At 45.7% G+C, this 14,433-nt stretch overlaps 3 pseudogenes; all 3 read right to left on the bottom strand.

The window, feature by feature from the left end:
• Positions 1 to 11: 11 nt before the first annotated feature.
• On the bottom strand, positions 12 to 4,838 carry LOC140679409 (uncharacterized; annotated as a pseudogene).
• Positions 4,839 to 5,035: 197 nt separating this feature from the next.
• On the bottom strand, positions 5,036 to 6,876 carry LOC140676643 (uncharacterized; annotated as a pseudogene).
• A 1,598-nt stretch (positions 6,877 to 8,474) lies between these two features.
• LOC133616851 (uncharacterized) lies at positions 8,475 to 14,291 on the bottom strand (annotated as a pseudogene).
• Between the last annotated feature and the right edge of the window lie 142 nt (positions 14,292 to 14,433).

The following is a 14,433-nucleotide window of genomic DNA, read 5'->3' on the forward strand; positions in this document are numbered from 1 at the left end:
CCCGCCGGCTACTACGGGTGCATTAAATTGTATGCAGCTATGCCTGTGGGAGCAGTTAAGAGTACGCAGGTTTCATCTGGTTGGTACAGACGCGACAATAGTCTCCCTGCCTCGTACTGGATAGCTCTAATCAAATGGCTTTTTCCAGTACCTGCCCCACAAGTTACGAACGCATGGAAAGGTTCTGGGTTTTTTCCCATCACCTTTTCTAGGCACCATTTCCTAATCCTATCAAAAATGCTCCTCTGCGTCTCATTCAGAGAATGGACCAGAGCTAAACCCTCCCTTCTAGACAAAATGTTGGTGTTTCTCTCAAATTGAGCTACTTGTTTATCACCAACAAACAAATCGGGGACATTTTCCTCCCATTCAACTAGTTGCTCTTCCCTAATTTCCCCCTGCTGCTGTCGCCGCCTCTCCTCTAAACATTCCATGTGTTCGATTTGCTGTTCAGGACAAAGGTCCCCCCACGCATCGTCATCGACATTATCGAACCGGTCCGCCATCTCCTGTGCGCGCTCTAATCCACCCACTCGGCAGATGACTTTATGAATTTCTTTAATAAGAAAATTGAACTCATTAGAAAGGAGATTAAAAACAACGCATCCCAGCTACAACTGGGTTCTATGAACACAGATACAACTGTATCTACGACGGATACTGCAATACAAAATAGTCTCTCTCTTTTTGATGAAATAACATTAGAGGAACTATTACAGCGTGTAAGTGGGATAAAACAAACAACATGTTTACTTGACCCACTTCCTGGGAAACTTATCAAGGAGCTTTTTGTATTATTAGGTCCATCAGTGCTAAATATTATAAACTTATCACTTTCCTCTGGCACTGTTCCCCTAGCATTCAAGAAAGCGGTTATTCATCCTCTGCTCAAAAGACCTAACCTTGATCCTGACCTCATGGTAAACTACCGGCCGGTGTCCCACCTTCCCTTTATTTCGAAAAATCCTCGAAAAAATTGTCGCACAGCAGCTAAATGAACACTTAGTGTCTAACAATCTCTGTGAACCTTTTCAATCCGGTTTCAGGGCAAATCACTCTACGGAGACAGCCCTCGCAAAAATGACTAATGATCTACTGCTAACGATGGATTCTGATGCGTCATCTATGTTGCTGCTTCTTGATCTTAGCGCTGCTTTCGATACCGTCGATCATAATATTTTATTAGAGCGTATCAAAACACGTATTGGTATGTCAGACTTAGCCTTGTCGTGGTTTAACTCTTATCTTACTGACAGGATGCAATGCGTCTCCCATAATAATGTGACCTCGGACTATCTTAAGGTAACGTGCGGAGTTCCTCAGGGTTCGGTTCTTGGCCCTGCACTCTTTAGTAATTACATGCTGCCGCTAGGCGACATCATACGCAAATACGGTGTTAGCTTTCATTGTTATGCTGATGACACCCAACTCTACATGCCCCTAAAGCTGACCAACACGCCGGATTGTAGTCAGCTGGAGGCGTGTCTTAATGAAATTAAACAATGGATGTCCGCTAACTTCTTGCAACTCAACGCCAAGAAAACGGAAATGCTGATTATCGGTCCTGCTAAACACCGACATTTATTTAATAATACCACCTTAACATTTGACAACCAAACAATTACACAAGGCGAATCAGTAAAGAATCTGGGTATTATCTTCGACCCAACTCTCTCGTTTGAATCACACATTAAGAGTGTTACTAAAACGGCCTTCTTTCATCTCCGTAATATCGCTAAAATTCGTTCTATTTTATCCACTAGCGACGCTGAGATCATTATTCATGCGTTCGTTACGTCTCGTCTCGACTACTGTAACGTATTATTTTCGGGTCTCCCTATGTCTAGCATTAAAAAATTACAGTTGGTACAAAATGCGGCTGCTAGACTTTTGACAAGAACAAGAAAGTTTGATCATATTACGCCTATACTGGCTCACCTGCACTGGCTTCCCGTGCACTTAAGAAGTGACTTTAAGGTTTTACTACTTACGTATAAAATACTACACGGTCTAGCTCCGTCCTATCTTGTCGATTGCATTGTACCATATGTCCCGGCAAGAAATCTGCGTTCAAAGAACTCCGGCTTATTAGTGATTCCCAGAGCCCAAAAAAAGTCTGCGGGCTATAGAGCGTTTTCTATTCGGGCTCCAGTACTATGGAATGCCCTCCCGGTAACAATTAGAGATGCTACCTCAGTAGAAGCATTTAAGTCCCATCTTAAAACTCATTTGTATACTCTAGCCTTTAAATAGCCCCCCTGTTAGACCAGTTGATCTGCCGTTTCTTTTCTTTTCTCCTCTGCTCCCCTTTTCCTTGAGGGGGGGGGGGGCACAGGTCCGGTGGCCATGGATGAAGTGCTGGCTGTCCAGAGTCGGGACCGGGGGTGGACCGCTCGCCTGTGCATCGGCTGGGAACATCTCTACGCTGCTGACCCGTCTCCGCTCGGGATGGTGTCCTGCTGGCCCCACTATGGACTGGACTCTTACTATTATGTTGGATCCACTATGGACTGGACTCTCACAATATTATGTCAGACCCACTCGACATCCATTGCTTTCGGTCTCCCCTAGAGGGGGGGGGTTACCCACATATGCGGTCCTCTCCAAGGTTTCTCATAGTCATTCACATCGACGTCCCACTGGGGTGAGTTTTTCCTTGCCCGTATGTGGGCTTTGTACCGAGGATGTCGTTGTGGCTTGTGCAGCCCTTTGAGACACTTGTGATTTAGGGCTATATAAATAAAGATTGATTGATTGATTGATAATCAAGGACTGTCCACTTCAAACTTTGCCCTGTTTTTATTGACGACGTCTCGCACTGGCCGCGCGGTCCCGCCAGCCGACGTCACATTACCTTCCTCATAGAACTGTTTGTAGAACTCAAAGCCTTCCGGCTTGAGGTCTAAATCAGTTCTATGAGGAAGGAACAACTGCAGCAAACTCTGAAAGTGGGCTTCCTCCTGTTTGTCTAATTTAAACCGCATGTAGCGAATGACGGCAAATTGAGTTTGTGTTCTCCGCAAGATGAACCCGAAACCCCCTTGTAGTCTGTAGTCCTATTGTCTGATTTTTCATTCTTGCTGAGAACACGATACTCCGAACAAAATGTGGCTATGCACATATCCTCAAACACGTCAATATCGGGCCTGTTCCTATACCTATCTACAATACTTGTCATCCACATGTCTTCTGACATAAGACCCTCTGAGGAAGTCTTTCGCAACAACACACTGAGGGGTAAACTCATCCACAAAATGTTATTCCCTGTTGGAATAAACACAACCTTCCTGGAACATTCTTTCAAATGCATGCTTATTAGCCTATACACTGCCTCCTGAGCGCAGACATCTCTGTTGTGTAAATATACACTGCCCAGTTTCTTTAAAGCATCTTTAGCAGAGAGATTTCCTTCTTTATTTGCTTCTTTAAGGGCATTGCTAAATAACAGACCTATTTCCGTCTCTGCTTTTGTGATGTACTTTATTATGTATACGATGACTGCATAGGCGTCAGTGACAAAGCTAATGTCCATGTTAACGTTCCAACACTTCAATAAATTCCTATTGTACTGGTTAACCCAGGTGTCGTTTACCCCTCGCCTATAAACCACCTTATTTTTAGTCTCCAGCCGCCTATAAGCGAGCTCAAAGACTGCCTGGTTGATGCCCACACTGGCAAACAACTCTTCTACGCTACCAAAAGGCTCTTCCCTCTCCATGGCATCCTTTACTCTCGACATATTCAACCGCGCAACCTCCTTTGGCAACTTCTGTCCCTCATCGCCCAGACAGCTGCACTGTCATTCTTTGATTTTGCAGATAAACCTGCGTGCAGAGATCGGTTTTGGAAAATTGAAACGGCATTTCGTTTTATTTTTACGACATGACTTTGAATGCCGTTTTGAATGCGTTTGAACCAATGACACAACTTCCAATAGTGTGTCATCGTCTGAGGGTAGCTCACATGTCACATATTTATCAATAAACTCTGCAACTTCTAAATCTGTGTTTTTATAAATTTGGGGAGCTCCCTCAATCCAAAACAGCACATGACCATGGGGGGACCCACGCTGCTGGAACTCAATTCGATAAAAGTAATCTACAATCTTGCCAACTGGTTGAGACGGGGACATGAGTACTTCCTTCAAAAAACAGTGCCACCTGTAGTCAAACATCCTCGCGGCTGTGACCGGGTTGGGACGCAACAGCTCGCACCAATCGGGCCCACTCTAACTGTTCTACTGTCTGCTGTCTGCCTTCCTGTCTCAGGATGCTGGCAAGGAGATTCTGCCAGCGCAAATCAGTAGAAGAAAAGGAGCAGAACCATGTTGGAATCCCCCATTGGCGGACACAAGCCAAAAGGTCTTTCTGAGCCAAAGACCAAAAAGCTGGCGTCCCGCGAATGGGCCGAAGGAAACAAAAACCGTCATCGAACTGTAGCAAGCGCTTCAGAGACTTGTCGTCTTTGAGCATGCCCGGGCAAATCCGCTGAGAATGCCGACCCCCCTTACCTTTACGCATCGCGACCGAAATGCTACATATCACTTGGTCCATTTCGGACATATACTGGCTAACGAATATATATTCCACATTGTGCGCAAAACGGCCGTCGGCATGCATTATCAGATTATTAGAATAGCGCGACAATTTTAAGCGATGCATGCGGCTGGTGTGGAATGTATTTGTGCTCATCGGAAACAGCACAGGGAAACTCATCGCCTCATTTAATTTGTCAGAAAGCATTCTAACCGGACTATTACCTTCCCGCGGGGGCAAGACTTACTTCTCTACACTTTGTGATGTATTGCTCTCCCTGAAGTTCAAGTCCTCACTATACATTTTCCTATAAAGCAGGGCACGTCTCTCGACATCTAACATTAAATGTATCCTTCAGTCTTTTCTTACGCTTTAAATACTTTGTCGCACTAGAATCCCCACTTATTGTACTGCCCTCTACAACCTCTATAAAATCTTTACCTGAATCTAGACAATATATCCCATCTACTGCCTGCCCCGCTCCATCTTTCACTGAAGACCTAGCTGCCACAGCCTATATCCCTGCCTAATGTACAATAACCATGACAACTTTGCAGTCCAGGCTTTAAAACACAAACAACGTACTCAAAATGCTGGCCCCCGACATTCTCCAAGTAAATGCAGTCCGCTGACAAACACTTACTGCTGCAACTATACTTTAGCCAACGACTATCATCAAATGTAAAAATGTCAATGCCTAAATAATCTGCAGTGGCCTGGATTTCAACCTCTGTGGCCCAAGTCTTGACACACTTCATCCTGGACTAAAAGCGACATATCGCTCCTCAAAAGACCCCGATACCTAGCCTCATTCTTTTCTAGCTCTCTACAGGCTGCCAGTCTAATCTTACGATGGTTCTTCTGTGAACCACTGACAGCCTGAGAAACAGCTCTGAAAAAGCAGTTCCCATCCGGAACTATTTTCTCGCTAAGGCAGGGAACACCTAAGTAGCTCACCTCTCTATGCACCAGACCACCGACTTTCATCAAATCTACTTTTAATTGACTACACAAAGCCCTACAAACGTCATCACCGAGGGGACGAAAAAACTGTTTCTCACTCTCTGATGCAGTGATAAACACTACATCAGAGTTGACTATAACGCATTCAAAACGCTTTGATTGTTTTGACATGCATTCACGGGAAAAAATCTTACGCTTTTTGCCATCAGTGGCAACAAATTCTGCTGTTGAGCCACTGCTAACTTCACTTAAAAAAGTGAGAACAGAAGCGCCAGACAGTGCTCGGCTCGCTTCAACACCAGCCCCACTCTGACACACAGATGGGTCTGCAAAAATTTTTTCAAGGTCACTAAATCCTGGTGCCAGAGCAGTGCTCATCTCTATGAAGCCACTTTCCACAGAAACACCGGATTGTGCGTGGCTCACAATCATCACTCTTAAACAAGGAGGTGGTGGCACAAACATCATTGATGTCACTAAGCTCAGTTGCTGTAGCAGTGTTCATCTCAAAGATGCAACTCTCGACAGAAGCTCCAGACAACGCTGAACTTGCACCTACACTAACCCTAACGCCACACAGCTCAAGAGGCTTCGGCCCTGGACTGAGAGCGTCAGCCAAACAGCAGATGTAGTGATGCAGGTCATCTAAACAGGAAAAGTACAGTATTACACTGGTACTGTTGTGATCTACCAGGCCACAGCTACTATGTGAGTGACTGTCGACCACAGCGAACTTTCCATCCTCACAGATGATGGCAGATGTAGACGTTACCAGTGTCAGCAGACACGTGCTGTACTGCCTGAAAATTCTCTCTAATCCATTACGCAGAGTCACAAAGGGACCGTTTTCCTGCTCAACACCCACAGCACCTGATGCTGGGTGTTGACTAAAATGGAAACTAAACAACTGCTCGTCAATAACTACATGACTAGGTAGTTCCGGCACGGACAAATAATGCGACGGATGGCTAAAAATACCCAGGTTGTTTGTCGCTGGAATACAGGACGCGATCGAGATCCTGTGTCTCCCACGAAAACACTCTTTTCACCACATGCTTAGCCATACTACTTGAAGCAATGGCCATGCATTGCATCCCTCCGTAACTAAACCTGCTATCCCCCTGGTGAAAAGATCCGCGCACAACCTTAGCTCACCTAATTCCCTGCTACCACTATCACTAGGGAGAGGAAAAGAAGCAACCATATCTTTGAAGACCTGCAGCGGCACCTGGGCTTCCTCCTGGACAGCAGGCTCCTCCCTGATGACCGCTGGCTCCACTCGGACCGCTGGCACCTGAAATTGTACATATGGTGCATCTTGACACTAACCCTACGTTCACACAACCAGTGACGAGTGCAACTCTGCACTGATGGCCATGATTTGACGATGGGAACTGAAGATCCCGGGAGACTTGGCGGGAAGAATGTCATTGAACATAAATAACATTGTAGCATGTTGGAACGAATGCGGAGAAACTCTTAATAATGCTGACTCGGTACTATGGAGGGGTTTAAACCCAGACTGAAAGACTTATAAAATATCACAGTCCTCTAAAACAGTGTTTAACTGGGTAAAAACAATCTTCTCCAAGATCTTTGAGAGGAAAGGCAGCTTAGAAATGGGTCTAAAATGGGCTAAATCTCAACTGTCCAGACCAGGTTTCTTTAAAAGCGGTTGAACCACGGCGTGTTTAAAACTGGTAGGAATCACACCAGAAAACAGACTGCTATTTAAAATGTTAAGAACAGGTTGCCCTATTCAAGAAAACACTTAGTTAAAAAATGTTGGAGAGACAGCACCATGGGGGAACTTGAGGGCTTCATATGATTAGTTCATTCTTGTAACTGCCGCAGAGTCACTTGCTCAAACTGATTAAAAACAGCAGAGTAGTTAAACGGGACAGAAGGGTCAGAGGTCGGAACAGAAATGAGAGCCCTTGTTGTGGCAATCTTATCAATAAAATACTCTAAAAAGGCATTGCACAATTCAGAGGAGGGTTCCAAACATGGAGGCTGAGGGGCATTAAGAACAGAGTCAACGGTTTTGAATAAAACACGAGGGTCAAGACTATTTGAGGCAATAATGTTTGCCAAATGTTCTCTTTTTGCCTCTTTTACTGTGCTCTGATATCCATGCCAACAGTTCTTTAAAATCTGGAGTGACACCTGAAGCTTGTCCTTCTTCCACCTACGTTCAGCTTTGCGGCACTCACGTCTGATCGCACGTGTTCTCTCATTAAACCAGGGTTCTGATTTAGTTTTGGCCTTTTTGATTTTTAAAGGAGCCATTGAGTTCAAGGCTGTCTCACAGGTGGAGTCAAAGAATGCATTGAGTTTCTCAGTGTCAGAAAAAACAGAGTCAGAGGGTAAAAAAACCTGGTTAAAAGCAATAATAAACTGACCAGCAGTGGAAGGGTTAAAAACTCGACAGGAGCGCGCGCTCCAGCTGTCAAGCGGTTAAAATTGGCCTCAAATATGACAGGCATATGGTCTGAAAGCACATTGTCACAAATGTCCAAGTTAGACACAGATAGACCCTATGAGAGGACAAGATCAAGCGTGTGACCACGTCCGTGTGTGGGGCCAGACACAAACTGTGTCAAATTAAAAGAGTCAATAAGGTTTAAAAAATCCTTCACCAGTGGCTTGTCGGGAAAGCATACACGGATATTAAAATCTCCAAAAATGAGGACACGATCATAGCGGGGCATAATTCCTGCTAAAAAATCCGAAAAGTCATTGATGAAGTCCTTTTGGTATTTGGGTGGGCGGTAAATGACAGCGCACAGCACCGCGTCAGCGAGACACACCTCAAATAAAGTCATATCAAAGCTGGCGAAAAATGACGAAGGAAAGCATTACGTACATTTATAGTCATTTTTATAAAGTGTCGCTGTTCCTCCTCCCCGGCCTGAGGTATGAGGAGAGTTAAAATAGCAACAATCTGCCGGCAGAAGTTTGGAGAAAACACTGGACTCACCGGCACCGAGCCACGTCTCTGTTATGCACAGGAAGTCCAGACAGCGTGACTCGAAGAAATCCCTGAGTGGGAACGTTTTGTTCGCCACTCATCTGGCGTTTACCAGACCAATTCTGGCAGGAGATGAGACCGGCGTCGCAGCACACCGGGAATCCCGGCTCAGCAACTTTAAATTCGAGGGATTCACCCCACGTTGGCGGCACTGGGCTGTACAGGTGCGGGTGCGACGCGTCCAGGGTCTCTCATCGGGGCCGATTTCCGGTACAGGGTAACCCGATGGATCCACGTAGGGCCAGAAAGCAACAAGGGAACCGCTTAATCCATTTCCCGTGCGGGCAACGCTGGAAGAGCATGCCAACAGTACGCTCTGCTTTACCCGCCGGCTACTACGGGTGCCGCGGCGACGCTTCCGCGGAAAGCTCAGGGCTGGAAACCGGAAGAGGTGAGCTGGTATTCCTGACAGCAACGGGGGCAGGACATTTGGACCACCAAAATCAAAAGAAAAGTTATTTTTGATAGGTGGTCGAAAAACCAACAATTCTTGGCGATCATACACCAGCAGAGACTCGAACTGTTTAGTGCAGTAGAACAAAATCAACAAAAACTGAAACCAGACTGAGAGCGGTAGACGGCCAGCCACACACGACGGCGCCATCTTGAAAATAAATAAATAATGACTGTTGTTACCCAAAGTATATTAAGTGGGATTTTTCAGAAAAACAAATATATACAGTAGCACAAAAACAACCTGTCTCTGTGATCACTATAGGTGTATAAATAATAACATAGTGTTAAATAAAATCAGACCCTTGGGCACAAAACTGAAAAAAATACAGCTCTCCAAAAATTACACTTCTGCTGCTATTGGAACATACTAACTATGACACTAAGAACACCACAGTCATCAATCAACAATTCTTCTTCAAAAAAATTAGCATGTCTGCTTATTCAGGATCAAGTCTGACCCTCTCTTCGCTAATCGTGTCGCCAGCGGTCGAAAAAACACGTTCACTTGGCGTGGAACTAGCTTGGACACAGATAGGTTTGAGCAAGATCAGATAGGAGGGGCAGAGTGTCTCTCTTACCAAACCACCAAATGGCAGTGTTGGCCTGCCTGTTGGTGCGAGGAAGGCTTCTGTACACCTGGATTTCCTGGTCTACTCTGTCTGGGATGCTCCTCTGTGTCATGGGCTGCAGTTCACCATCGTCCTCCGCTGGAAACAGGTCATCCAAGCAGGGAGTCCTCTTCTTCTTCACAGCAGGTGGACTCTGAAATGAAATGGTCCATATATGGGTGGGACTCAATTACAATGTTTAATCTAATTATTCAGAGGATTTTAATGAATCTAAAAGTCCCAGGCCTTATAACTAAATAATGTAGTTTAGGTATTTCAATTCATGCCCCCTCTGATCATCACCAAGAGCTGAACTCACCTCCTTTTCTTGCCTCTCTGCCTCTTTCACTGGCTGCTTGAAAACAATTAATTTCAAACTGATTTAGTTTTTCAGCACAACGTTGTTTTAGGCTGAAGTGGTCCTTAAAGTGCAACAGAGCCAAATCAGAATCAGAATAGTTTTTATTGCCGTTGTTTGAGAACGGGTTCACAACTAGGATTTGTTCTTGGTGCAATCGTGCAACATAAAACACATATAACACAGATTTGGTAATAAAAAGAGCTGTAACTGAGCTATCAGATATTGTTATTGTTCATGTGCCTGATGGCCGAGGGGAAAAAACTGTTCAGGTGGCGGGAGGTGTGGGTCTGGATGGACCGTAGTCTCCTGCCTGAGGGGAGAGGGGAGAATAGTTTGTGTCCAGGGTGAGAAGAGTCAGCTGTGATCCGACCCACACGCCTCCTGGTCCTGGAGGAGAACAGGTCCTGGAGGGATGGGAGCTTGCAGCCAATCACCTTCTCAGCAGCACGTACGATGCGCTGCAGTCGATGCTTATCCTGGACTGTGGCGCCGGGGAACCACACGGTGATGGAGGAGGTGAGGATGGACTCGCTGATGGCTGAGTAAAACTGCACCAGCATCTCGGCCGGCACCTTAAGGAAGTACATCCTCTGCTGGGCCTTCTTGATGAGGGAGCTGATGGTAGGCTCCCACTTGAGGTCTTGGGTGATGGTGGTGCCCAAGAAACGGAAGGAGTCCACAATGGAGACGGGGGTGGGAGAGTCAATCAGGGTAAGGGGGGAAGGTGGGGCTGTGACTTTCCTGAAGTCCATGATCATCTCCAATGTTTTCTGGTCGTTCAGCTCCAGGTTGTTGAGGCTGCACCAGGACGCCAGCTGGTCCTCTACAGTTAGACCTTGCACTTTGTGAACAGTGCAGGCCCACGCGGGTTTAAGAGGAAACTGACGACGCAAACCGCCGCGTTTTGTCGCCGAATCCTCCACGGGATCAATGGCAGTAGAATGCGGCCATTCTACAGCAGCATGGGAACGTTGCTTCCTCCTTTGTGAGCCTATTTTTGGATCGTCAAATTTCACATAGACTGCGAGGGGGAAGTCTTTATCTGCTCCAAATTGAATATAAGTCACGTTCCACATGCGCCATTGACCAGACCGTCTGCCACGTCAACATTTTTGCAAAGCATTACATGTGCTTTCAGAGCCAAACACAAACTCTTGGACAAACACGTGTACGATGTTTTGCCGTGATGCCCGAATATGCACTTTAATTCACCTGACTTCCTACTGTTAATAAAATCTTGGGCCTCGATTGTAACATAATCTGGACAGGTTGCGAATAACCGCTCCAGATTATGCGCGCTGGTTTGCATATTCCTGGGATAAATGTGCAAAGCTGCGCTCTCTTCCCCCGTCTCCCGGGACTTGAGGATATCTACGTCGCTTTTCAATAAGGGGGTTTGCTTTGACCGAACTCTTAAGTCTATTTAGCAGCTCAGAAAATACACTATCTTTTTGCCTCACAATTGTTTTTAGTGCTACTTTTGTAAAATGACACCAGAGGTCCACACTCACCTGACTGGTGTACAGCGGCCTCCCTTTAACGGGTGGCAACTGATAAAAGTCACCGACAGATACAACACTAACGTTGCCAAATGGAGAAAAGTCCCCCGTCTGTTTAATTTGTGTGTTAACCGGCCATGCACATAAGCTAAAAGATGATGATTTACCATACTGATTTCGTCAATGATTAGAATTTGTAGGTGACCAAATTGAGCCCTCAAGGAGTTTATCTTATCTTCACCCAGAGGGATGTACGGTAAACCAACCTGCATGCCAATACTGAAGGTGTGGTGAATTGTGGCTGCATGTAAATTGTATGCAGCTATGCTTGTGGGAGCAGTTAAGAGTACGCAGGTTTCATCTGGTTGGTACAGACGCGACAATAGTCTCCCTGCCTCGTACTGGATAGCTCTAATTAAATGGCTTTTTCCAGTACCTGCCCCACAAGTTACGAACGCATGGAAAGGTTCTGGGTTTTTTCCCATCACCTTTTCTAGGCACCATTTCCTAATCCTATCAAAAATGCTCCTCCACGTCTCATTCAGAGAATGGACCAGAGCTAAACCCTCCCTTCTAGTCAAAATGTTGGTGTTTCTCTCAAATTGAGCTACTTGTTTACCACCAACAAACAAATCGGGGACATTTTCCTCCCATTCAACTAGCTGCTAATTTGCCCCTGCTGCTGTCGCCGTCTCTCCTCTAAACATTGCATGTGTTCGATTTGCTGTTCAGGACAAAGGTCCCCCCACGCATCGTCAGCGACATTATCGAACCGGTCCGCCATCTCCTGCGCACGCTCTAATCAAGGACAGTCTACTTCAAACTTTGCCCTGTTTTTATCGACGACGTCTCGCACTGGCCGCGCGGTCCCGCCAGCCGACGTCACATTACCTTCCTCATAGAACTGTTTGTAGAACTCAAAGCCTTCCGGCTTGAGGTCTAAATCAGTTCTATGAGGAAGGAACAACTGCAGCAAACTCTGAAAGTGGGCTTCCTCCTGTTTGTCTAATTTAAACCGCATGTTGCGAACGACGGCAAACTGAGTTTGTGTTCTCCGCAACATGAACCCTAAACCCCCTTGTAGTGCAATTCTATTGTCTGATTTTTCATTCTTGCTGAGAACACGATACTCCGAACAAAATGTGGCTATGCACATATCCTCAAACACGACACTATCAGGCCTGTTCCTATACCTATCTACAATACTTGTCATCCACATGTCTTCTGACCTAAGACCCTCTGAGGAAGCCTTTCGCGACCACACAATGTTATTCCCTGTTGGAATAAACACCACCTTCCTGGAACATTCTTTCAAATGCATGCTTATTAGCCTATACACTGCCTCCTGAGCGCAGACATCTCTGTTGTGTAAATATACACTGCCCAGTTTCTTTAAAGCATCTTTAGCAGAGAGATTTCCTTGTTTATTTGCTTCTTTAAGGGCATTGCTAAATAACAGACCTATTTCCGTCTCTGCTTTTGTGATGCACTTTATTATGTATACGATGACTGCGTAGGCGTCAGTGACAAAGCTAATGTCCATGTTAGCGTTCCAACACTATTATACTGGTTAACCCAGGTGTCGTTTACCTCTCGCCTATAAACCACCTTATTCTTAGTCTCCAGCCGCCTATAAGCGAGCTCCAAGACTGCCTGGTTGATGCCCACACTGGCAAACAACTCTTCTACGCTACCAAAAGGCTCCTCCCTCTCCATGGCATCTTTTACTCTCGACATATTCAACCGCGCAACCTCCTTTGGCAACTACTGTCCCTCATCGCCCAGACAGCTGCACTGTGGCCTGTTTTCTGAAATACAACTACCCTCTGTCCTCGTTCCCTTTTTAGCACAAACACATTCTTTGATTTTGCAGATGAACCTGCGTGCAGAGATAAGTTTTGGAAAATTGAAACGGCATTTCGTTTTATTTTTACGACATGACTTTGTATGCCGTTTTGAATGCGTTTGAACCGATGACACAATTTCCAATAGTGTGTCATCGTCTGAGGGTAGCTCACATGTCACATATGTATCAATAAACTCTGCAACTTCTAAATCTGTGTTTTTATAAATTTGGGGAGCTCCCTCAATCCAAAACAGCACATGACCATGGGGGGACCCACGCTGCTGGAACTCAATTCGATAAAAGTAATCTACAATCTTTCCAACTGGTTGAGACGGGGACATGAGTACTTCCTTCAAAAAACAGTGCCACCTGTAGTCAAACATCCTCGCGGCTGTGACCGGGTTGCGACGCAACAGCTCGCACCTATCGGCCCACTCTAACTGTTCTGCTGTCTGCCTTCCTGTCTCAGGATGCTGGCAAGGAGATTCTGCCAGCGCAAATCAGCAGAAGAAAAGGAGCAGAACCATGTTGGAATCCCCCATTGGCGGACCCAAGCCAAAAGGTCTTTCTGAGCCGAAGACCAAAAAGCTGGCGTCCCGCGAATGGGCCGAAGAAAACAAAAACCGTCATCAAACTGTAGCAAGCGCTTCAGAGATTGACCCCCCTTACCTTTACGCATCGCGACCGAAATGCTACACTTGGTCCATTTAAGAAATATACTGGCTAAAGAATATATATTCCACATTGTGCGCAAAACGGCCGTCGGCATGCATTATCAGATTATTAAAATAGCGCGACAATTTTAAGCGATGAATGCGGCTGGTGTGGAATGTATTTGTGCTCATCGGAAACAGCACAGGGAAACACATCGGCTCATTTAATTTGTCAGAAAGCATTCTAACCGGACTATTACCTTCCCGCGGGGGCAAGACTTACTTCTCTACACTTTGTGATGTATTGCTCTCCCTGAAGTTCAAGTCCTCACTATACATTTTCCTATAAAGCAGGGCACGTCTCTCGACGTCTAACATTAAATGTATCCTGCAGTCTTTTCTTACGCTTTAAATACTTTGTCGCACTAGAATCCCTACTTATTGTACTGCCCTCTACAACCTCTATAAAATCTTAACCTGA

Source organism: Nerophis lumbriciformis, linkage group LG14, assembly GCF_033978685.3.
Source record: "Nerophis lumbriciformis linkage group LG14, RoL_Nlum_v2.1, whole genome shotgun sequence".
Taxonomy (NCBI): Eukaryota; Metazoa; Chordata; class Actinopteri; order Syngnathiformes; family Syngnathidae; genus Nerophis; species Nerophis lumbriciformis.